The 23489-nt window shown below is 45.8% G+C and overlaps 1 protein-coding gene across 21 annotated transcripts in view; it reads left to right on the forward strand.

Moving 5' to 3' along the window:
* HIPK2 (homeodomain interacting protein kinase 2) overlaps positions 1-23489 on the forward strand; it is a 174892-nt gene that overhangs the window by 23967 nt on the left and 127436 nt on the right. The window contains exon 2 of one of the 21 annotated variants that reach the window (XM_073238358.1): positions 18658-18793. The exons of the other annotated variants lie outside the window; for them this stretch is intronic. The gene's annotated coding sequence lies outside the window, so the exon portion shown is untranslated. The remainder of the gene's footprint in view (positions 1-18657; positions 18794-23489) is intronic. 21 annotated transcript variants of the gene reach the window in all.

Below are 23489 nucleotides of genomic sequence, written 5' to 3' on the forward strand. Positions count from 1 at the left end.
ATCTCAGCAGAACAGGTGTGGCCAGTTCTCCACGGGCTTCGGCAGTTTATTGTTTTTGTTTCTGCTGTGAGGAAATATGGGTCAGTGAAAGAGTTTGCTTTACAGGTGATGACTTTGGAGAATCTTGTCCTCAGAGGGAAAAGAAGCCTAAAGATCCTAGTGCTGAGGGAATATTGGGCATCGTGAGTCTAACCCCGAGAAGTTAGCATTGGGTGCTTTCAGGAAGATTATGGGCTTTCCGCAGTTCAGAAGGGAGAGAAGCGAGCGGAGGTGAGAAAACCACACGCAGCCGCCTTGTGGAATGAGCAACCACGACAGACTTCACGCCAGGACACCTGCAGTCTGGCAGGTGGGGTTACCAGAATACGGAAGAACCTGATTTTATTTTGCCATGTGCAAGATCACTTGGAGGATGGAGAAGAGCTCCGTGACACTCCACTGTGTCTCCGGGACATCTATGCTGGAGTCCTTGATGCAAGCGGAGCAAGGCTTGGTGGGAAACGACTAACATCCAGGGGCAGCAGAAGCAGGGAGACGGTGAGGGAGGGGCTGGGGCGCAACAGCAGCCTGGACGTCAGTCCCTGTTCCCCCAGAAGAAAACGTGTCTGTGGGGCGGGGTAGGTGAGTCGGAGAAAGTTTGCGATGGTTTCTGAGCCTGTGTGCCCATGCGTGTCTCTAAGAGAGAAGCAGATGAACAAGGCAGTGTTGTTGGGAGCAACTGTCCTGAAAGTGGAAGCTACTTCACTTGGTTGCTTGGAAATGGGTGGTAGGCTTTTCTGACCTCCTTCCCTCCTTTGTAACATGTTCTTTTGTGGAAGAGCAAGAGCTATTCATATACAGTGGTGAAAATTTTGGTACTTTAGTTTCTCTGGGCGTTTATCAGAGGTTAACCTTCTAGACCTTCTGGGGTTCAAAGAAAGATTTGGAGAGCTGCATTTAGAGGAGAATTTTGAGGAGTGTTTTGGTTCTTAGGGCACCTGCCTCCCTGTGGCCCCTTCTCATTTCTCATTTCTCCTCCTGTCTCCCGAAGGGTGCATTCAGTGCCTAACTCTTAGTGATGGTAATACTTGTGTGGTTGGCCCAGCAGAAATTTCATCCATCCATCCATCCATCCACCCAAATAAACTATTCATCAAACGAGGAAAGCCTCCCGAGAGCCTCCAGCGTATCTCCTCTGGCTTACAGTACCATACCCGGCCCAGATCAGTGAGTCCAGGCGCAGGAAGTTACTAGCTAAGACTAATCAAGACTGGCTCCTGAGTCACACGGGGAAGACGGGAGGTAGTTGGAGGGGGTGGTGATGTTGGGGGTGACATCTGAGCCAAATCAGGGTTCTGCCAGAGGAGAGAGCAGGAATGGCTCTTAGGAAGGCAACTTAGAGTATCTGCTTTAACATACGAATTTTTTATTTTTTACTCTGTCATTTTTTAACTATAGCATTCTCTAAATTTGGTTGTATTTACTATGGTAATTTAGTTGAGTTCTGTTCCCTTAATTATTTATACCTCACCTTGTTCTACAAATTATGATTTGTTGTACCATATAACCACATATGCTATAATAACCAGTACAGTACAAAAAAGAACTTAAGAACAGGACTGGGAAAAATACAAATAAATATAGAAGTTCAAAGCCAGGGGGAAAGAGAATCACAGATATGCAGATAACAAGGCCTCCACATTGCTTTAACTGAGTTTCTCCTTGTCTGTGAGCTTCATAGGATTACGAGACAAGGAAAATATGGTCACATCAGTAATTCTTGTTGCCAGAGAAGGAAGACATGCTAGTCCAAGAGAAGCAAAGAGTTTTTAGTTGTAAACTAAATTTTCATATGGACTTCATGATCTAGGAGAAACTGGGCAGTAGCATGAACAGGGTGCTCAGCATCCCCACAGCAGTTGGACAACTGGGTTCTCACAGCTCTTTCTTACAGCAGTTCTCAGTGGCAGCTCAAGACATAACATCAAAATGCAACTCAGTGAATGGAATTCTAGCCCTCTTTTGGTGTGGTTCCATGCGGTGCTACAACCCAGAACACCCAGCAGAGTTGCTGTTCTACATGCTCATCAGACAGTCTTTATAGACTGGTGTGTGTCTGTATATATATATATATACGCATATAATACTATACATATATATAAGAAGAGATAGTTTGAGGTTATATTCCATTGCCTACCATGTGTATTCTGGCTCACTGATTGAGGCTCTAGGAATCGACCTGGTAAGGTTGACATCTTCAGAAATTAAGGACTCTATTTGAAACACTCACAGAGGAGAGTTCTATTTTTGTAAATAGGATAATTGGGTGGAAAACTGTGCTAATATCTATCTTTAATCACTCCCGGGGACGAAGCCTAACTGTTAAAACTGAAAACCATGAGACCATAACCAAGAAGTCACCATTTGCCCAGGGACAGTGTCACCTGTATAGAGGCTAACTAGTTAGAAAGAGTGGAGTAGGTCAACAGCCAGACAAACCACTCCATCCATGGGACACCACCAGCAGCTCAGGAATGGCCTGTCATAAGAGGTTATGAAAGAGGGTTTGGGGAAGTGTCAGATGAGATAATAGTTGTGTCCTGACAGAGGTGATAATTATTCTAAATGACTTTTGATGCTCCCCAATTCTTGTGCAGATTTGAGGAGTGGTTGATGGCGGCAGAGCACAGATTGAGGAGGTGAGAAGCAGAGGGAATGAGCCTTTATAGAGCTCCTGCTGTGTACTGGGCATATCGTCACATGGCTAGGAGCATGGCTTTGCCATCAAAGAGACCCAGCTCTGGGCTCTAAGCCCAGGTTTCCCCGTTCAGAGCCTGGTGATAATTATGGTGCCTTACCCCACAGCCTCCCAGGAGGAGGCGTGACTCTATCATCGGGATCAGTAAATGGTAGTTATGAGAATGATGGCCACCAATAAGCCTTTCTTCCCATACTGTGATATGGATCTTGTTCTCCCCATTTTACAGAGGGGTAAACTGAAGCGCAGAGAGGTTAATGATCTTGTCCGGTCGCTTTCATCTAGTAAGTTTGAAAGCTAGGATTCAAACCAAGTTTTCTAGCATAGAGCCTGTTGGTTTTTCTGTTCTGTGCTGCTGAATTTATAGATAACTCTCTTGTGTCTCATAACCCCAACGTTTGGGCTGTGAACCAAAGCAGCTTTCTGGGTGCACTGTGCTGGGGGATGACTTTCTGTTCTTTGTGATCACATTTGATAAACTCAGGTGGTGCTTTGTGTGATGACCATGACAACCAAGTTCTCTGTTAAGGAGTCTGGGTGGGGAGAGATTTTTCCGAGGGTTTGCCATGCTGCCTGGAGAGTTTACCTGTGCAGTGAGGCAGCTTGGCTAGGTGAGCAGGGAGGGTCTCACTGGCGCTGTGTTTTGTGACCGTGGCAGTTGTGACAGTTTCCCTTTTGTGCTTCTGCCAAAGTCTAGCTTCTGGTTTTGGTGTTTGGACTTTGTTAAATCCAGTGTAGTGGGTTGGAATTGACTTGATGCATAACAGAAATAGCCTCATGTGGTATAAGCTTCTGCCTGGGGTCACCACCTGCTTCCACAAAGCTGAGTAGCTAGTAAGTTCTTTGGGATCTTTTCATATTAATAGGATAATGGAAAACAGATGGTGTGCCAGGAGGGTGCTCTTTCTTAGAGGCTTTGTAGGCCTCTTAACAGGTTCAATTGTGTGCTCACCTGCACACCCCCATTCATATGTTGAAGTCCTAACCTCCAGTACCTCAGAACGTGAGCTTGTTTAGATAGAGGGTCATTGCCAGTGTAATTAGTTAAGATGAGTTCATCCTGGGATGGGGCACCCTTATCCTATATGACTGGCATCATTATGAAAAAGATTTAGACACAGACACACATGCGCATAGGAAGAATGTCACATAAGCATGAAGGCCGAGGTCGGGGTAATGTGTCTACAGTCCAGGGAACACTGAAGATTGCCAGAAACTACCAGAAGGTCAGAGAGAAGCCAGGAACAGACTCTTCCTGCCAGCCTCAGAAGGAACCACTCTGCTGACACCTTCATCTTGAACTTCTAGCCTCCAAAACTGAGAAAACAAATTTCTGTTGAAGCCACACAGTTCCTGGTACCATGCCTTAGAGTGACTGACGAACTCCAGAAGAGAAGTAAGAGTCATTCACGTGTTTTGGTTAGTTTCCACTGGAGGGTGGGAGTTGGTTGCGAGGCTGAGAGTTTAGGAAGTAGAAAGAGAAGGAGCCCAGACAAGCTGACCAGCTTCTGAAGAATGTGTTTTTATTGTCTGAGGGGTGTTGCTCTAAGGTGACCTTTTACCTCATTGGGTTTTTCAGGGAAGGTAGTTTGTCCATTAGGTTTGGCAATATATGTTGTTCAAGACAACAAGGTGTCAGTTTTTTAAAAGATTGGCTGCCCACAAGTTTAAATCTCACCATCTAGAGCAGTCTTGTCTGGTAGAACCTTCTGTTTGTGATGTTGTAGAGCCGCACTCTCCAGAATGGTAGCCACTTGCTGCAGGTGGCTGTTAAGCACTTGAGATGTGGTTAGTGTTGCTGAGGAACTAAATTTTACATTTTATTTAATTTTAATTTAGTTGCTGCTCATGGCTAGTGGCTGCCGCTTTGGACAGAGTGGGTCTAGAACGTAAGGGTAGCAGTGGCGTAGAGCCCAAAGGAGAAGTCCATGCAGTCTGGATTTTCAGCGAGACCCAGGGGAGGTCGGGGCTAGCTGGTCACCCTGTGCTTGCTGCTGCCCTTGTGCATGGTCTTGTCCTCTGCTAAAGGGGCCCTGGGAAGAGTAAAAGTGAAAAACACAAGCAGAATTTTCTAGATGCTTTACTAAAAAGATGCTAAACGGGGTTTTGTTTGCCATTACTCCTCAGAGCCCAAATTATCTTTAGAGTGTTCAGTGCTCAGTTAGAGAAATGGCGCAAATTAACGAATGTGAGGAGGAAGTGGGGAGCTGGGTCTGTGGGTCCAGGTGGACGGAGTTTATTCTGAGATTGGGTGTGTGCCTCCCCGATGCTCCCAAAGGGCCCTGAGACCCCAGGGTTGGGAAGATGGGAATGTCCGGTTTAGACCTGTGCTCCGAACGCAGGAGGGTCTGTCTCCCTTGGAGTCTTTCGCTGGATCAGTTGTATGCAGATGCCTGGTGAAAGGTGCTGGCACCCAGCCCTCGGCCCCACCCTCTGCGCTCAGTCTGTCACCTGGAATGTGTGACCGGAGGACAGGGCTTCAGAGAGAGCATGTGAGATGTTTCAGCATCTGAAGTGGAGTCCCAGCCAGGCATTAGTAGATGCTGTTTCACCCTGAAAAAGAACACATCCCTGTGAACGTTTTGGCCAGCCCCGGACAAATGACTGTTGTCATTGTGTCACCACTGGCTCTGGCTCAATGCCCCATATAATTTTAAAATTGCTTCTTTTTCCTATTCTTAGTTATCATTTTGATTTCACAGAAAAGTAAATGGTTCATCAAGTCTTACGATTTTTCTAAACCCTGAGACAAATGAGGGGTGTCATACAGAAACACTTGATGGCAGAGTGGTGCCTGCCCCGCCCCTTCCCTCGCCCCCTTCACTCCTGCAGACCAGACCCTAAACAGTGTAGGGGATGCTGTGGAGAGAAGGGGCGATTTGCCCGGTTGAGCTGTAAGCAGGCAGATGGATAGTCAGCCGGAATTTCTGGGTCATGGAGGGCAGGAGTTTCAGCTTGAGAAGAGGTTAGGGAGAGAAGGAAGGTCAAAAGAAAGTGCTCGTCAGCCTTCCACACATTTGGTAGCTTGTGTCACATGTGTGCACAATACGTGGGGGCCCCGAGGGACACCACTAAGTGCTGGTGGCTGATAGTAGTGAATGCTCATTTATATGGTATTGCAGTGCATTAGCCCATCAACCACAAGCTCTCTCTTCTCCAAGAACTTATAAACTCATTGCAGAAAAGATTAAACAAAGCAACTGAACATACCACATGATGCAAGGTAATCTGTGCCGAGCACCATCAGAGAGGCACAGAGAGAGAGCCCTGAGATCCCAAATGACCAGGGATGCTTTATTCGACCTGATCTTTGAAAGGTGGTCTTGATTTGGAAGGGCGGCCAAGGGACCAAGGTTGCTCCAGGCAGTGGTGCACGAGGCACGGCTTGGGGACTGAGGGTGTCTAACTTGGTACAACTGGAACACATCACAGGTCACAGGTTTTTCCATTTGAATGTAATTATTTGACGGTGGTAGCCATCAGCAGATGGGGAGTTCAGAGGAACTACACCGAAATAATTAATAATTTGCAGATGCAGGCAGTAGCCCCTGCGTCTCAGTGTGCCTTCCGTTCCAGCAGACTACACGCAGGGCGCCGCTCACAGCCCCATCTGCTCTGCTCTTCCTGGCTCTATCTTTTATTTAATAACCTCTCTGTGACCTGTGCATGTGAGGTCAAACATTTGCCCTTTTTCTCTTTTTCTGTGTGTAAATAGTCTTGGCTGCTACTCACTGTCAGAGACTTAGCTAGTAGTGGGTGGGACTGACCTCTCGATTCAGTAAACATTTGTTGAGTCTAGGACAGCTTTCTGAGCATGCAAAGGAGGAGGTGGACTCTGGCCCACGAGTGGGTGAGGAGATAGGGCCAGGAGGCCCGGGCACCGCCCGGCAGGGGCTGGGAGAAGGCTGGGAAGGCAAGCAGGCTGTTTAGCTTGGGCCACTGGGAAAATGGTGATGACAGGGCAGTCATGGGAGAAAGGGAAAGCTAAAGAAGCAGGAGGTACATGGGGTGGAGAACAGAGTAAAGACCTTGCCTTGGGACATTCAAGTTTGGGACAGGACATCCCCATGGAGACGTTAATAAGCAGGCATTGAAGACCCCCGGCGTGGAGTACTTATGACCCCATAGTTACAAAGGGAATTCATTCGCCTTCGGCTTTCCTTCCCTTCCCTTCTCCAGTGGTTCCCCATAGAGTCACTTAGATTAGTGGGGAGGAAAGTTTTCTTAAGTCTCCCTAGCCTTTATGCTCCCACGTGCGTACTAAATCCAGAACTCCCTGCTCCTGCTAAATAGTTCAAAAGCTCTGAGGGAATCTTGGAACAGTCACACCCTGGTGGGACTTTTCAGAGCACTCCTGGGGTTGGGGGAGAAACTGCAGGTTAAGTGCAGAGGAATGTGAGCTATAACTGGCTGGAGTGAACTCCTAGCTGGGATCTGGATCTGAGGCGGTGTGTTTGAAGGCTGTCGACCTGTATGCCACAATTGGGGGAACTCCATTTGCCTTTTGATTCCTAACTAATTGCAGTGAACAATACACCAGCTTGTCTTCTGTAAAATGAGAGGGGTAAACGTTCCCAGCAGCCGTACTGCCTTGGTTTGTGGACAGGTCAGTCGATTGCATTGAAGCTCTCCTCATTCCTGTGTAAACTGAAGGGATTTGGTAATATGGCCTTTAACACGACTTCTGACACCAGCATCTTACATGGTCAGCGATCTTTGTCCAGGGAATGCTGCTTTTTCCATAGGAGCCATTCTGCCTTTGCAAGCTAGCTATTCACCTTGGCAAAATGCAGCATGGTGAGGTGGGCAGAGCGAGGCTTTGGACTCAGTGACCCAAGCTTGAATCCTGTCTCCGTCACATGCGACTCTTGGCAATTAGCTATTCCTCGCCAACACTGAAGTTCCTTGCCTGTAAAAGGGGGATAATGATACACTTCTTAGGTTCATTGGGTGATAGCATGTGTCAAACAGGACAGGACAGGCAAATCCATGAAGACAGAAAGTACATGAGTGGTTAGCAGGGACTAGGGTGAGGGGAAGATGGGGAATGACTGCTAATGGGTGTGGGATTTCTTTTGGGGGTGAGGAGGATGTTCTGGAAGTAGTAGTGATCAAGGCACAACTTGGCTAATATACTAAAACCCAATGAGTTCTACATTTCAAAAGGGTGAACCAGATGGTATGTGAATTATATCTCAATAAAGCTTTTTTAAAAAGGCATGTTTTAAAAATGTCTCAAGGAAAATCATGGGTCTATTTTTAAAAGAAAGGAGTTTCATGGGAAACCCTTGAAGCTGCCTACAAGACCTGGAAGTTACTCTCTGTTCTAAAAACTGCACTCAGTGTTCCTGAGACACGTTCTGTACTTCGCTGCCCCTTTGCCTTTGCGCCTTGTCGCCCTCTTCTCCACCCTTCCAACCCGGCATGCACAACCGTCCCTTGCGGCCCAGCCAGGTCTCCTGGCCCTCCTAGAGGCCTGTCAGGGCCTCTGAAGTTAGGGCCCCCTCTTGCTGCACGCCACGGAAGGAGGTGCCTCCGGAGAAGTGAAGGCCTTGGCAGGCCGGCCCGCACTGCCCCTCAGCAAGCCATCGCCACCAATTTGTTAAACTACCAAGCCACAGATCCACCCCAAAGACTCATACTTTCCTTAGATGTGAATTTGCAGCGTTGTGGACAAACAACATTGGTTCTTTCTCTTCAGTCAGGACAGGTCAAAATCTCCTTAATGCTTAAGGATATTTGCTTTGAAGGACAAAACCAGCCCAGTTGCACTTGGGTGCCGCTTTCTAGCAGCAATTGTCCGCAGCGTAGCTGTCGCTGGCTGCTTTTGTTTCTCTGAGCATTCAGAGCTGCCTCTGCCTGGCAGGCACCTTCCTGACCTCACAGAATAGCACATCCTCCCCTCAGAAGGTGTGCCCTCTAGTTGAAGGGATAAGAAGACTCAGAAAATTATTCACTATTAGAGCTAGAAGATTCCTTGGGGATTATCCAGTCCAATATTTTCCAGTCTTCTACCTTGACCAAAAGCCATTAAATGCTTTGTATAGAGGGAAAAAAAAAAGTTTTCCTTTTCTTTTGGGTCACAGAGTATATTATGTGACCCTCTTGGAGATTCAGTGTTAACTAGTGTGTTAAAGGCTCTGAGAAATCCTTCAATAAAGAAGACAGCTGCATATGATTTAACCCAGCATTTCTTAATTAACTGAATTAATCTCAAAATTTTTTCTCCTGTTTCCATAATAGGTATCAACAACTCAAAGGATACTAAGCACCCTTTGTAAAACATTTGCCTCCTTTATAGACAGGGAAACCTATGTTCAGAAATATTAAGTGACTTGCTCAAAGTCAACACAAAGCCAGACTTGAAACCAAATTTCCTAACTCCTACTCCATTTTTCTTTTTACAAATAATTGTGTCATGCCTGAATAAGAGTGTATGATGTTTAAAATATTGTCATTTATTTATTAACGAAAACATACAGGCCTTAGAGTAAAGCTCGCATGCATTTGAACCCTGGTTCTGTCACGTGACCTTGGACAGCTAAGCCCGTTAGTCTCTTGGAGTCTCTTGTTTTTTCTGAAAAGTAAGGATAATAGTGATCTCACAGGTCTATTGTGAGGATTAGTTGAGGCAGAATACGCTCATATACTTGTTTCCTCAAACTTTTCTCACATTACCCGGTGCTAGGTCCAGTTATTTATGATTTTAAAAGGCTGAGCATGTTAAAGGCACCAAGAAAATGATGGTGCTTAATTGATATTTATTGAATGGGGAATCAAAGGATGAATGCACATGGGATTCAGAGTTACACTGAACTGCTAAACATCCATGGGCTTGTGGAAAAAGGACAGGCTGGAAAGTGCAGATTAGCTGGGGCCAGGTGCACAGACTGTGTGCAAGGTAAGACATATTCAGGGTCTCAAGCCTCCTGCCTTCCATTTCCCCATCGCCACAACACAGGACTGTGGTTGCAGTTTCTTATTAAACAGGTAGCAATTTGCCTTTGGAATACAATTTATTTTAGCAGTCTTCACAATAAAGTGTGCTGTTTGAGGTGGGAGAGGTGGAAGATGAGTGAAACATGGCAAGGACAGCGCGAAGCTGGAGATGAAGGTGGCAGAGGGGGGCCAAGGGTTCGTGGCCTGTGATGGGGCAGATGCTTCCCCGGTGCTTTCAGGAGAGGCGAATGCTGAGCCAGCCGTTCCAGGATTCTCTCTTTCTCATGTCTTCAGAAACCGTCTTGCCTTACCAGCCCATCACCCCAGCCTCAAAACTTGCTTGTGTAGCTTTGGAATTTGTCCTTATGCTTAGGAATTTAGTCCAGCACCCTAACATGAAGCGCAGGCATTTGTTTGCCGCCCTCTGCGAGGGGCCACATGTTGCCGAATCACTAGTTGCGTGTGTGGTAGGCCTGGCTGCTTTCCTGGGCCTCAGTCCTGGGGATGGGTCTTTGCGCTCATCTGCAGTATATCAGGACTGACAGGCGACAGGCCCCGAAGGACAGTCTCTGATATCCTCTGCATCTAATTGCTCTTGGGATTTCTCATCCTCACCCTCTCCAGATTTTTTTCTCTCTGCAAGTTTCCCAGCAGACATTTTTAGGACTGCAGTCTGTGGGCGGTAGTAAATAACTCTACCCGAGGCATTGACCAGAAGCACAAACAGCTTTGCCGTGGTGAGGGGACAGTCAGAGGGAGTGCCAGCCTGCATCCTGCTGCAGCTGCACCACGCACAGAGAGCCCCTTCATCTGACATCGGCGCGCGATGTGCCAGACCTCGTCTGCCATGCCAGGTGCTGGCTCATTCTCCGGAACGATACAAGGCTAAGCATGCTGCTGGCACCAAGCGAGTCACAGCTTCCCTGATCTATTTACCTCAAACCAAACAAACACTGAGTTCTGCTTTGACTGTAGGCTGTGGTATTTCACAGAATGACAGAAGGGCAGCCATTTCTATAGAATTGCCTTCTATGGGCTTTAACGGGCACTGCTGTATGGAATGACTTGGGGACTTCAGGAGGCCACTTTAGAAAACAGCATGGCAGCTCCTCAAAAGGTCAAACCTTGAGTTGCCACACCACTTAGCAGTCCCACTCCTGGTTACCCCCTAGAGAAATACCAACATTTGTCCACTCAGGCTTTTGTACATGAGTTCATAGCAGCGTTGTTCATATCAGCCAAAAAGTAGAAACAACCCAAATGTCCACTCACTGAATTGATAAGCTATGTGCTAGATCGATTCAATGGAATATTATTTGGCAATAAAAAGGAATGAAATGCTGATGTGCTACAACATGGATGAACTTTGGAAACATTTTTAAGTGAAAGAAACAAGACACAAAGGCCTCATAATGTATGAAGCCGTTTATGTGAAATGTCCAGAGTAGGCAAATCCACAGAGACAGAAAGTAGGTAGTGGCTGTGAGGGCTGGGGCAGAGGGGAAGATGGGGGGTGACTGCTAATGGGTGTGGGAGTTCTATTCAGAGAGATGGACCTGTTTTGAAGCTAGTGATCATGGCCACATAGCTCTATTTAAAACCACTGAACTGAACAAAACAGCAGCAGATTCACAGAACCCAAGAATGGACTAACAGTTGCCAAAGGGAAAGAGACTGAGGGCGGGGGTGGGAAGGGAGGGAGAAGGGAAATAAGGGGCATTACGGTTAGCAACATAATGTAGCGGGGGGGGCACAGGGAAGGCAGTATAGCACAGAGAAGACAAGCAGTGACCCTATAGCATCTTGCTATGCTGATGGACAGTGACTGTAATGGGGTGTGTGGGGGGAACTTGATAATGGGGGGAGTCTAGTAACCACAGTGTTGCTCATATAATTGTATATTAATGATACCAAAAACAAAGACACCGAACTGCACAATTTTAAAAGGGTAACTTTCATGGTATGTGAACTAAATGTCAATAAAGCTGTTATTGACAAAGCTGCCCTGACCTTCCCATTGCAGGCCAGTCTTCCTGGACATCTGTAGGCTAGCAGTCAGGTGAGAAGAATTGGGAAGGCCCGTGGTGGGAGAGAAGCATTGATTATGCCCCTGGAAGAAGCACCACGTAGTGGGCTTGGGTGAGCAATGCTTTGCGGCCACATCAAGGGTTTGTGGGATCCATCCAATTTGCTCAAAATTTAAGAATGCCTTGAACTTCCTAGTTCCGGCCTTCTCCCTGCAAATAAGTTCCAGTTGGATCCTGTTATCTTTCATTGATTAATAAATAAATGTTCAGACTCATAAATTTAAAAATCTTTAATTTGGAAATCATTTTAAAGTTACTGAAAATTTGCAACAGTTAAAATAACACAGAGAGAGTGCCGTACCTCCTACCCAGATTCACTGGTTATCATCTAACCCCAGGTACCTTATCATTTGCATGCCTGCTCTCATTTCACTCTTTCATTGTCACACATGTGTATATGTGCATATATGTATTTACATCTACATATAATGCTCTTTTTCTAAATGATCTGCAAGAAGGTTATTCATGAACAGCCCTTTATTTCTGTGCCATGTGGCCACTAGCCACAAGTGGCTGTTTAAAAATGAAATGAAATGAAATGTAAAAACCAGGTCCTTAGAGTCACACTAGCCACATTCTCAAGTACTGGCAGCCAGTGCCCACCCATGGGCAGAAGAGGTCACAGAGATTGCAATATTGCCCAGAGCACTGGTGGACAGCACAGCCTCACCATGAGTCCCTCTCTGGGTGCCTCTCCTCCATAACACCTTGCAGTGAGCAACTTTAGGGGACTTGGTGCTGACACAATGTTTTTATCTAACCCACAGTTTGTATTCCAGTTTTGTCAGTTGACCCAGTAATGCTCTCATTCCTTTTGGAATGAGGTCTTCGGTCTTTCTGTGGCCCAAATCTGCGTGGTCGGTGCTCAGGGAAGCGGCTGGGCTGACTGTTAAGCTCTGACCTGAGGTGGTCCTTTGCCTTGGCCCTTTTCCGCATGAGCTCCAGTCCTTTCTGAAGCTCATGTGCGGGAGCCAGCTCGCATGTCCCTAGCTCAGGCTTGTTTCCAGTCTCTGTCACAGGTTAAAAACTCAAGGGGCAGCTCCCCCTCATGCACTGACATCGGTCTTGGAGCAGGGGGGCTGTGCTGTCAAGTCAGTGGGAAAGATTGCCTGTGAGTCAAAGGAAACCCACCTCCCAGCAAACCAACTATTTTTCTTTGTTCTGGTAACTTCTCCCAGGTTTTTGCCTGCAATTAAAAAAGGGCTCATCTTGTTCCTCATTTGTTTTCTCTTTTGTGGCTAAGTCACAGCTCTGTAGCTTAGATCACTTCACGTGGCCCAGGATCAATGGGACATGGAGCTTCTCGCACTAAATTCTTTGTTCAGTGGAGACCAGATCTGCAGGCCCTGGGCTGCTGGCGTGTCCCTCATCCCCGTGTGCTCCCCTCCCTGACCATCATCAGCTCATTTTGCTCCAGTGCAGAGGAAAGGTGGGCTCCCAGCAATTTTCATCTCCTGGTTTTAGATGAAGAGCAAGGGAAATGAGCAAATTACAGAGTGATTTCTACTTTTGAACTAACTGGTGTTCGAGCTTATCATTCAGGGATTCCTGGTGGCTTAATGGGATTTTATAGCTTGAGTAAGTATGGAAAGCAGGTTGCTGACTTCACTTCCATAGATGTCCTTCCCCAATAATTCCTAGCATTTTGTGGGAGCAAAATCTGGGAGATAAGAAATCAATAGGCTTATCCTTTAACCTTTCCTGTATCTCTGTTTGCCCCTTAGAATGTATTCTTGTACTTTCTCCCACCTTTTATTTGGATCCAGCATTTCTTAAAAGAGAAAAATATTTAGCAAGGTAAGAGTCACTGAAGAACTCGGTGGGAATCCTGTAAGCCATATAGTTTGAGCCAAGAAAGAAAAGGGAAGTGGATTCATGCTGAGAGCAGAAATGGAACTGATAGCTTCATTTTCTGCTTAACTAAAAAAGTATGAAAAGGCTTGGCTGGCCAGACCGGGACCACAAGGCAAGCAGCTGAGAGCTGTATGGTGCAGGACAGCAGAGAAGTTTCTGCCCTTCACATTTGGAGAACTGACACACCGAGGGCCTTCAGTGCCGGGTCTGCTCAGCCCGTGTGGAGGAGTAAATTGAGTATACTTGCTGCTGGTGAGAGAGCCAGAGCTCGGTCCCTGCATCCAGCCAGCAGAGGAAGCAGAGACCTGGATGTTCCATGAATGTCATGTGTGTGAGAAGAGGCACCTCACTGGCCAGACTGTTTGGTGGGCCCGTGTACTGCTATGTGGGTTGCTGTGTGTTTGCACGCGAGGGTTCTAGGTCCATGTCCCTCCCAGCGCCCAGCCCAGGGGTTAAAGTTTATGTTGTCTGATGGTGTCCTCCCAACTTGGGCTGGAGCGCACCACTGAAGACAGTAACTCACAGACCAGTCTGAGAACTGATTTCGCTTTAGACTGGCTCTGGCCTTGCAGACACTCACTGAGCACCCGCAAGGCCGGAGGGGTCTTTGCCAGCATGTTCTGCTATGGCCACCTGCTGTGGTCCCAGCTCCTGGCAGCCCAGAAGCCAAGCCCCTGTGAGCACCTGTGTTCCAAGGCCCACCGCCCACCAGGTCTGGCAATGAATGCCAGGGCGTGCCTTCCTCTGCCACGGCAAGCCGGGGAGGGCACCAAGAGAGACCAGCCTCCACCCCCTCCGTCACCTGTCACCACGACTCCTCATCATGGCAGCGTCCTCGCCTGCCCCCTCACATCCCCCGTCAGCCGCTGAGGCCTTCAGGCTGCTCCTCCTCACTCTTGTCTGTGGCCTTGCTTTCCATCCCCACTGACGCCACCTGTTTCCAGATCTTATCTCACAGATGCTCTTCCAGGTGGGCTGGTGGCCTCTGGGCCCTTGCCACATGAGCCCATTTTCCATTCAGAGGCCAGACTATTCCACTCCTCCCCTCCCAAACACCTCCTGTGACTCCATGCTACCTGCAAGATAAAATGGAAACCAGGCGCTAAGGCCCTCCAGCCTCTTTCCAAATTCCACTGCCACGCCCTACGGGACCCCAGCTGTAGTCAGGCATCTGTATTCTTCCTCGTGTTCTCTCCAAATGGCTTGGTCCTTTTTTATCTACCTCTATATTGTTTCTGTAAATTACTCCAGGTCCTATGGGGGAAGCGGATGGCTTGTAAACCTGAAATAAGAACAGGTCTGATCTTATTCCCTCGCCCCGATGCATGTCTTCTGGTGAGCTGTCCTCTGTGCTTCACTTCCTCCTTCCTGGGATGCTCTCTTCTGTGCTCCATCCTCCCCCTGAACCTTGCAACATTCAGTCGGTAACAGTTACGACTGCCTTAGGTGGTCAGTTAGGCTTTCTCCTATCACCCATGTCATCTTGTTGGTTTCTCGAAAAGCAGTACCACCTTTTCGCAGTGCCAGTAGCCTTCCTACAGCTCTCGGGGGGGCGGGGGGGTGCTTGAACCTGGTTGGCCTTCAGCAGATAACCTGAGGATGCACACCACAGCCTCTGGAACTCTAACTTTGGCAGATTTAGAGATTAAACCTCATAAATTCGTATCAAGCATTATGAGGTTCTGAAGGACTGATTCATACTCACTAATCAGAAGACTGATGGATCAATCTGAATCATTTAGACGAATCCCAGAATCCCAGAGAAGCTAGCCATGCATATACAGGGCACTTCCTTCTTAGCCAGAAAGTTCTTTCTGGAATCCCAGTAAGAGATTCGATTGTTTATTGAGCACAGAATTTGAACAAACGGCATTATATACTGTTAAGGATACCTATAAATTATGGAAGCATTCTCTGCTCCCAGGATGTTTCTCTGTAAAGAACCTGAATCAGGCATCTAGAATCAAATAACCTTTTGATTTCGCTTCACAGTGAAAAACCTCAGACTGTTACTTACAGATTTCATGAAGGCAAATGTCACTTACATGGTAGACCTCTTTATTTTGGTATGTTCAACATGTTATGGTTCCCAAGTTTATAGGTATTTTCACTAATTACAGTTTAGGATGGTTATTTTTGGGTCACAGATGAGGTATCTTAAATCCTGGCTTTGTAATTTTTGGGGATTCCTTTCAGGGTCTGCAGATCTCTTTCTAAGTTTGTACAACATAACACCCCTAGTGGGGAAGTGACAAATGCTGTTGTCTCAATTTTTGGACTCTCAGCCTAAAGCCCCATGTAAGCAAGGAGTCCAGAACAGTGTTTGTTCGGCCATTAATGAATCGGTGGTACCCTGGGTGTGTGAGCAATGCTATTTTTAAACCCAGTGCTGACTTAGTGATAAAGAGGGTACAGAACGTGCTTTGCCAGGCTTGTGAGCTTACTGTGAGTAATGTTCATGGTTATTGTGATGTCAGAAGTTGAATATTCTTTACCAAGAACATAAGCATTACATCATGCAACTGGGGGCAGGGTGTGAAAAGTCTTTTTTTGTTGTTGTTTTTCCCAGAGTAAACAGCAGTACCGGGCATAAGCTGATTCTCCCATTAGGGCACATAGGCCTGAATTCAGCTGTGCCAAGATCCCACAGTCAGTTTGAAGAGCAGCTTCCCATTTTAGTCACTAGAAAGTCATTTGTCTCAAAGTTTCCAAACCAAACAAGAGTCATTTGGGACAGAAGAGCCTGTCTGTACCTTCCACTTGTTCAGGACAGTCACTGGGTAGGGATCAGTGTGTGCACACCTGGAATCACAAATAACCATGAGGATCAGAGCTGGCCGTCATTTGTTCCAACACTGACCCCATGAAGCGTTTTCATAGTGCACGGAAGCTATGCTGAAGTGTGGAAGGCAGAGATTGAACTATTCAGAATTTTCTGAGTTCTCTAAAAATGAGTGCTTTGGTTTTGATGGGTGAGCATGCCAAGCATTAAAATATAATTACATTCAGCCTCATTAATTCAGGCTCATTTGGGATAGCAACATTAAGGGAAATGACAGTGCTAGTTAGGATGGGCTAAGTTATACTGCAGCAATAAACACCCCCCACATCTCAGGGACTGAAAACAGCAAAGGTTTGTTTCACTGTCATGCTGCCTGTCTGCGTGGGGGGCTCAGGTGGGGTCCTTGCTCCTGGCTGTCCTCATTCAGTTCTCAGGCTGTGGAGCCTCTGCTCTGCCCCTTAGATCACCTCTAGTTACTGCAGCCAGGGAGAGAGGATCAAGTAGCAAATGCACACTGGCTCTGAAAAGCTTCTGCCCCAGAAAGGACACTTCCCACTCACTTTCTATTGGCCGTGGTTGATCACATGGCCAGACCAACTGTAGGTTACTTGGCTTGGGATCCCTGAGTCATGATTTTCAGAGTGAAGGGCTCAGGACAATTTATTGGGATACAGAAGCCAGTGTTAGAATATGTATGTTTTCTCTCATCCTTTAAAATTTTCTGTTTTTGTGTTTTTACTAAACACACTAAAGTAGAACAAATATAATTTATTAAAAACAAATATCACATGTATTAGGAGTGTTCAGTCTTTGTTCAGATTAAGTGCTCAATCAAAAAAGTTGAGATGTAGTTTCTCCAACGATACAAATCTGCAGTGAGCATGTTGCACTTGGAAACTGTATCCCCTCACCTCACACCTATCAGAAAGGCTTTTATCAAAAAGACAAGAAGTAAGAGGTGTTAGTGAGGATATGGAGAAAAGGGAAGACTCATGCACTTGTTGGTGGGAATGTAACTTGGGGCAGACACTACGGAAAACAGTATGGAGGTCCCTCAAAAAATTAAAAATAGAGCTAGCATATGACCCATCAGTTTTACAACTGGATATCTGTCCAAAGAAAATGAAAACACTAAAAGATATATGCAACCCTATGGTCATTGCAGCATTATTTACAATAACCAGATGTGAAAACAACCTAAGTGTCCATCAATGGGAGAACAGATAGAGAAGATGTGGTGTATATATATATATATATATGTACAATAAAATACTACTCAGCCACAAAAAAGAAGGGAATCTTCCATTTGTGACAACATGGATGGATCTAGAGGGTGTTATGCTAAGTGAAATAAGTCAGAGAGAGACAAATACCACATGCTTCCCTTTATATGTGGAATCTAAAAATCAAAACAAACACATAAAACAAAACCCAGACTGACAGAGAGGAGATCGTTGGTTGCCAGAAAGGAAGGAAGTTGGGAGGAGGCGGGCAAAATGGGTGAAGGCAATTAAGAAGTACAGACTTACAGTTATAAAACAAATAAGTCATGGGAAAATAATGTACAGCATGGGGAATATAGTCAATAATATTGTAATATCTTCACAAGGTGACGGATGGTAACTAGACTTACCATTTAGACTAACAATGCATACAAATGTGTGGTCACTATGTTTATACCTGAAACTAATACAATATTGTTTCTCAGTTATACCTCAATAAAACAGAAGAAGAAAGTAGGCTCCGCTTATGACCAAGGGTGGTGCTTTTGTATAAAATGCTGCGGGGAAAAGAAGTGCACGTGTTTTTTACATGAAGTAGGTAGAATGTAGAGAGCCTGTCTCTGAGTCTTCTGAAGCCCTTGACATTTCCCAGCCTCTTCAGAATCATTGGAAGTTGCTTTCTTCCCGATCGAACCTGCCTTGATTCTCAAGGAATAGCATGTGAGGTTAGTAACAAGTGAGCTCTTGTCCCATTTCATTGTTCTCTGCTTCCTTTGTCCACTCAAAAATAGGTGCTGAGTCTCTCGTATGTGCCCAGCATTGTGCTGAGTCCTGTGAGCACTGCTTTTCATCCTAGAGAGCCAGTGTGCATGTTAGCTAGGCCCTGGGAGCCAGCTGGCCTTGCTGTCATTTTTCAAGGAACACTTACTTAGGGCTTACTCCATGCCAGGCACTGTTCTTAGTGTCTTATGTATACTAGCTGATTTAATCCTCACCAGGACTCCAGGAAATACTATTATTATCTCCATTTTATAGATAAAGAAGTTGAGGCACAAAGAGGCTGCGGGACTTGCTGAGACCACGCAGCCAGCCAGGAGCAGAGCCTGCATCTCACAGTGGCTGGAAACTAAAAGCATCTGAAATGAGCTCTTGGAACACAGACCACTGTTAGGTTGGAGATTGCCTGTGTCACCAGATGCCTTCCTGTGTTTTTTAAAGCAGGACCCATGGGAGTTATCTGACATCTTAGAAAGGTGCCCTACTGCGAGAACCGATCGAGCCAGAGTGGGCAACCCCCGGCACTGCGTGCGGATGGCACAGCGCTGTGGAGGTGTTGGGTAACAACACCAGGACTGGTTGGGTGACAGTGACTCATAGCATAAAAATGTCCTCGCAGCAGACCAAAGAGCCCACTTTAATCTGCATAGCTTACAATGGGCTTCTGGTGGCACTGCCAAGGGACCCCTGTACCAACTGATTTTTGCATCCACAAGACCCAAATACCTACTTAATGTAACTAAGACTACATTGCATTTTTATTGGACTTTACCATGCCGCTTTATTATTCCGAGTGTACTTCCAATATAATGTCCCCGTTTTCTCACTTTTCTCCAGTCTTTTATTTCTTTTCCCTTTCCCCCCGTCCCTACCTAACTCCTTCCCAGCATCCCTGCCTGCTTTCCCCCCACTCCCCTGGCTTGTCTTCCCTTGTGTCTTCCCACCCTGCCTCCTTCTCTTTATTCTGTGGGGTGGCACTTGAGGTACCTTTCCCAAAGTTATCTCTAATCCGTCAGTTAGAGGCAACTGAGAGTAATGAAAAAATTCTCCAAGGTACAAAGGGGCTGTAATGCTAAGTTGCTGTTGTAAACAGCAGTTGCCATTTAAATTAAGTAAAAAGGATGTCTGACTGCCTTAAAAGGAGTGTGGAGTGAATGCTGTATTTGAAGAGAGCCCAGAGGAAAGGGTAATATGCCTTGGCATTGTGGGCCTCACTGTGTCTGTATGACACCTTTCACAAAGTTTTCTTTGCAGGTAGATAGCAGCCTATGAAAAAAATGTTCAAAGAAATACATAAACATGAGTACAAGAGACAGCGAATAAGTGCTGCACAGAGAGCAGGACGCAGGTGGCAGTGCTTTGTCCTGGTCTCTGTACAACAGCAAGAAGTGGGGGCATAAGAAGGGCAGGTCTGAGGAAATGCCATCCCGGGGCTCTGTAACTGTTGACGTAGCTGAGGACAGACTGAACTTCCCTATGTCTTCCCAGGGAATTTTGTTGTTTTGCAGTCAGACGTCAGTCTCAATGAACAAACATATTTGCATAAAGAGAGGAGGTGTTCAGCACCTGGCAGGAATTGGAACCAAGGCGGGGGAGTAAAGCTGAGGGTGCTTACTGCTTTTCACCCAAAAGGCAGCAAAAACAGGCTGCAAGGGCAATCTGCCATTTGGCCAGCGTGCCTGGGTGACTGTTATAAATACTTAATAGTTGCTTAAGTACAAACATGTTTGTTCAATGAAATACATCCTGAATTTTATTTCAGAATGCATTAGTTTCTTAGGGTTACTGTACAAAGTACCACAAACTGGGTGGCTTAGAACAACAAAGTTTTTTTTTTATCGCAGTATCATTGATATACAATCTTATGTTGGTTTCAGATGTACAAAACAGTGGTTCCACAGTTACCCGTATTACTAAATCCTCACCCCCCTAGTGTGGTCACTATCTATCAACGCAGAAAGATATTATAGAATCACTGACTATATTCTCCATGCTGCACTACCGTCCCTGTGACCAACTTATATTGTGATTGTGAATTATTGGGCCCCTTTATGCCCCTTCCCCTTGGTAACCACTAGCCACTTCTCAGAGTCTATGAGCCTACTGCTGGAACAACAGAAATTTTATTCTCTCACAGTTCTGGTGGCTAGAAGTCTGAAATCAAAGCATCAGCAGGGCCACTGCTCCCGCTGACACTCGAGGTGGAATCCTTCCTTGCCTCTTTCCGACTCCTCGTGGAGTGATAGAATTTACATTCTTTTTTGGTATAAAAGAGAGTTGGCAGTTGGCAACAGTAGTAAAAAGACCAAAATAGGAAAGGGTAAAGGAGGTTTCCAGTTCTGATGCTGAGGGTGCCACACCTCTCCGAAGGAGAACCTGAACAAACAGGAAAGCAAGTCAGCTGTGGGCCAGGCCCGGGATGGGTGAGCAGTAAGTTAGACACCTGATTTTCCATTACCAGTGTGGTGCCAGATATTTAAGAGGAACTAATTCATTTTTGCATAAAAGAGAGGGAAAAGCCTACTGATTTTTAGTGCTGATTTAAACTTTGTAAGACATTTCTAAAGGACAGAGAAATTCACCCTGAGGCTTACCTAGCTGGCCAGACACATGCCCAGCCCAGCGTCCTCAGTCCCTGCTCCGGGTGGGCGGGGCTGATTCTGACACAGCGGATGGCTGGGGGATGGGTGTTCAGGGGCTGAATTTGGGGACAGTGCCTTTGTACAGATCTGTAACACAAACACCGGAAAATGAATCCTTTTCAAAAAGAAAGTTCAACCATATTATTTAGAACATTTCAGGGACAGAGTGAGCAGCCTGCTGTATCTTCACAAAATGTGTGTTTAAATGGAATTCGTCCGTGTTGAAACCAGAATTCTAGCTTTGGTTTTGTTTTTATAGTTTGTGGGAAAGGGGATGCCTTTTTTCATCCCGGCAATGTTTGTTTAAAATGTTACCTTCTTGAGATCCTCATTTGGAAGGTTGGAAGGAGAAGGCGGAGTTGAGAAGCATAACAGCCTCTGTAGGCTTTGGGCTAAAGGACGGCGTGGGTGGCCGCTGAGGATGAGGAGAGTGGCCAAGGCTCTTCATTAACACCGAAGAGGAACTGAAGAAGGAAACTTCCATCCCGGGCCCAGCCCACAAATGGTTTATCTTGGGAGCTTACTCATGTTCTCCTTCAGAAATATTTGACACAACTGACATCAGAGCTAGAAGCTTAGTTTACTCTTTCGCATCTTGGTGTTACTGATATGTCACCACCAATTCTCTTTTGCACCAAAGTGACTCTAGTTATCCTCTGTGTTCATTACAGATACATTCCTCTTGCAGAAGTTCTGTAACATAAATTTATGCAGAATTTAATTAAAAATACTCAGTTTGCTTTTGCTTGTTTCTGTATGTAATATCTGACTAACTGCCGTGCCTTCATAGGTCCTGGGAGGCAAAGGACACAGGGAAATCACAAAATGAAATGTCTCATCTCCACAGAGGGGGAAACTATGAGAGTTCTTTGGGCATATCATGCCTATATATCCTAAGAAAATTATACTTCAGTAAAATACTTTTGGTTTCCTTAAACCTATGGTTCTGGGTTGAATTGTGTCCCCTGCAAAAGCTCACGTGTTGGAGTCCTAATTTCTGGTACCTCCGAATGTGACCTTATTTGGAGCTAGGGTCTTCACCGAGGTAACCAAGTTACAGTGAGATCGTGAGGGTGGCCCCCATCCAGTGTGACTGGTGTCTTTATAAAAAGGAAAAATTAGGAAGCAGAAAGCACAGAGGGAAGATAATGTGAGGGGCATAGGGAGAAGACAGCCACCCACAAACCACGGACAGGCATAGACCCGACCCTCTCGTCGGTCCTCAGAAGGAACCAACCCTGTCCACACCTTGATTTTGGGTTTACAACCTCCAGAACTGCCAGACAACAAATTTCTGTTGTTTAAGCCACCCAGTGCATGGTATCATGTTACAGCTACCCTAGCAAACTCATAGAAGTTTTTGTTTTTCAAGAAGTAATTACAACTCTTAATTAGTGCAACTATTGTTTTAGAAAGGGATTTTTGAGTTGTTTTGTTTTCCTTTCATTGATGCCACTAATTTCCTGGAGAAAGAAACTGAAAAGTATGTGTATCTTATTGGTATCGTTCTTTCTTTCGCCAGAATGATATTGGATTGGTAGTTCCCAGATGGCTTATGAACCCTTGGTAATGTGGCTTCTAGACAAGGAATTTATGGACCACATGTGCTTAGCCACTGCAGTGAAAGACTGGTTCACCCACAGCAGTGTATGGCTTAGTCCAAGGTATATGGCAGCATCATGGAAAGTGAATTTGAGAGTATTTACAGGTTATAGATGAGGTTAGCAACTTTCAGAAAGAGAAGTAAGTCTGAATGTGGAGAGGAGTTGCTTTCAACAAATTGTGAGCCTGTAGGTAGGTAGGTAAGTGGAGAACTTGGAAATGGTAGAAAAAGGATGTTTTCTCCATTGAAGAAACATAGCTTATGATAGAATTCACAGATTCAAGGGAGGTGCCATAAAGATTTTTTAAATCCTTAAGAGAATCACATTTCTTGGAAAAGCAAGGGGCATGATTTGGTGCATTTGCATCATCCGTCTCTCTCCTCCAGATCCTGTGGGAAAAGGGTGATTGGCTTATTCCCAGCCAGGCCTCTCTTCTGTTCTCCTGGATCAATCCTTTCATTGTGTTTATCATCATTTTGTCCTTTACTTTTCCCTCTGACTCACACTGTCCTCCTCATACTATTTGACAGTGTCTGTGCCCCAAGGATTACTTTATTTGCCATCTGCTCTACTTTCTACACCGTTTCTCCTGGCAAACAGCTTTCCCCACATGGATCCCATTTTCCTCTAGGCGTTGATGACAGCCCTCAGGTCAGCATCTCCAGCCATGACCTTTCCCCATTCTCCTGTCCTGGTTTTTTTTCTTAGCACATATAGAACATTTCCTCTGCATTGTTACTAATGTTTAAAATGATACTTATTCAAAACAGAGCTCTTGAAGCTAGATTCTGCTCTCACAACCTCAGTCTCTGTGGGATGTGAACTTTTGATTTTAACCTTTTCC

Source organism: Manis javanica, chromosome 6 (genome assembly GCF_040802235.1).
Source record: "Manis javanica isolate MJ-LG chromosome 6, MJ_LKY, whole genome shotgun sequence".
Classification (NCBI taxonomy): Eukaryota; Metazoa; Chordata; class Mammalia; order Pholidota; family Manidae; genus Manis; species Manis javanica.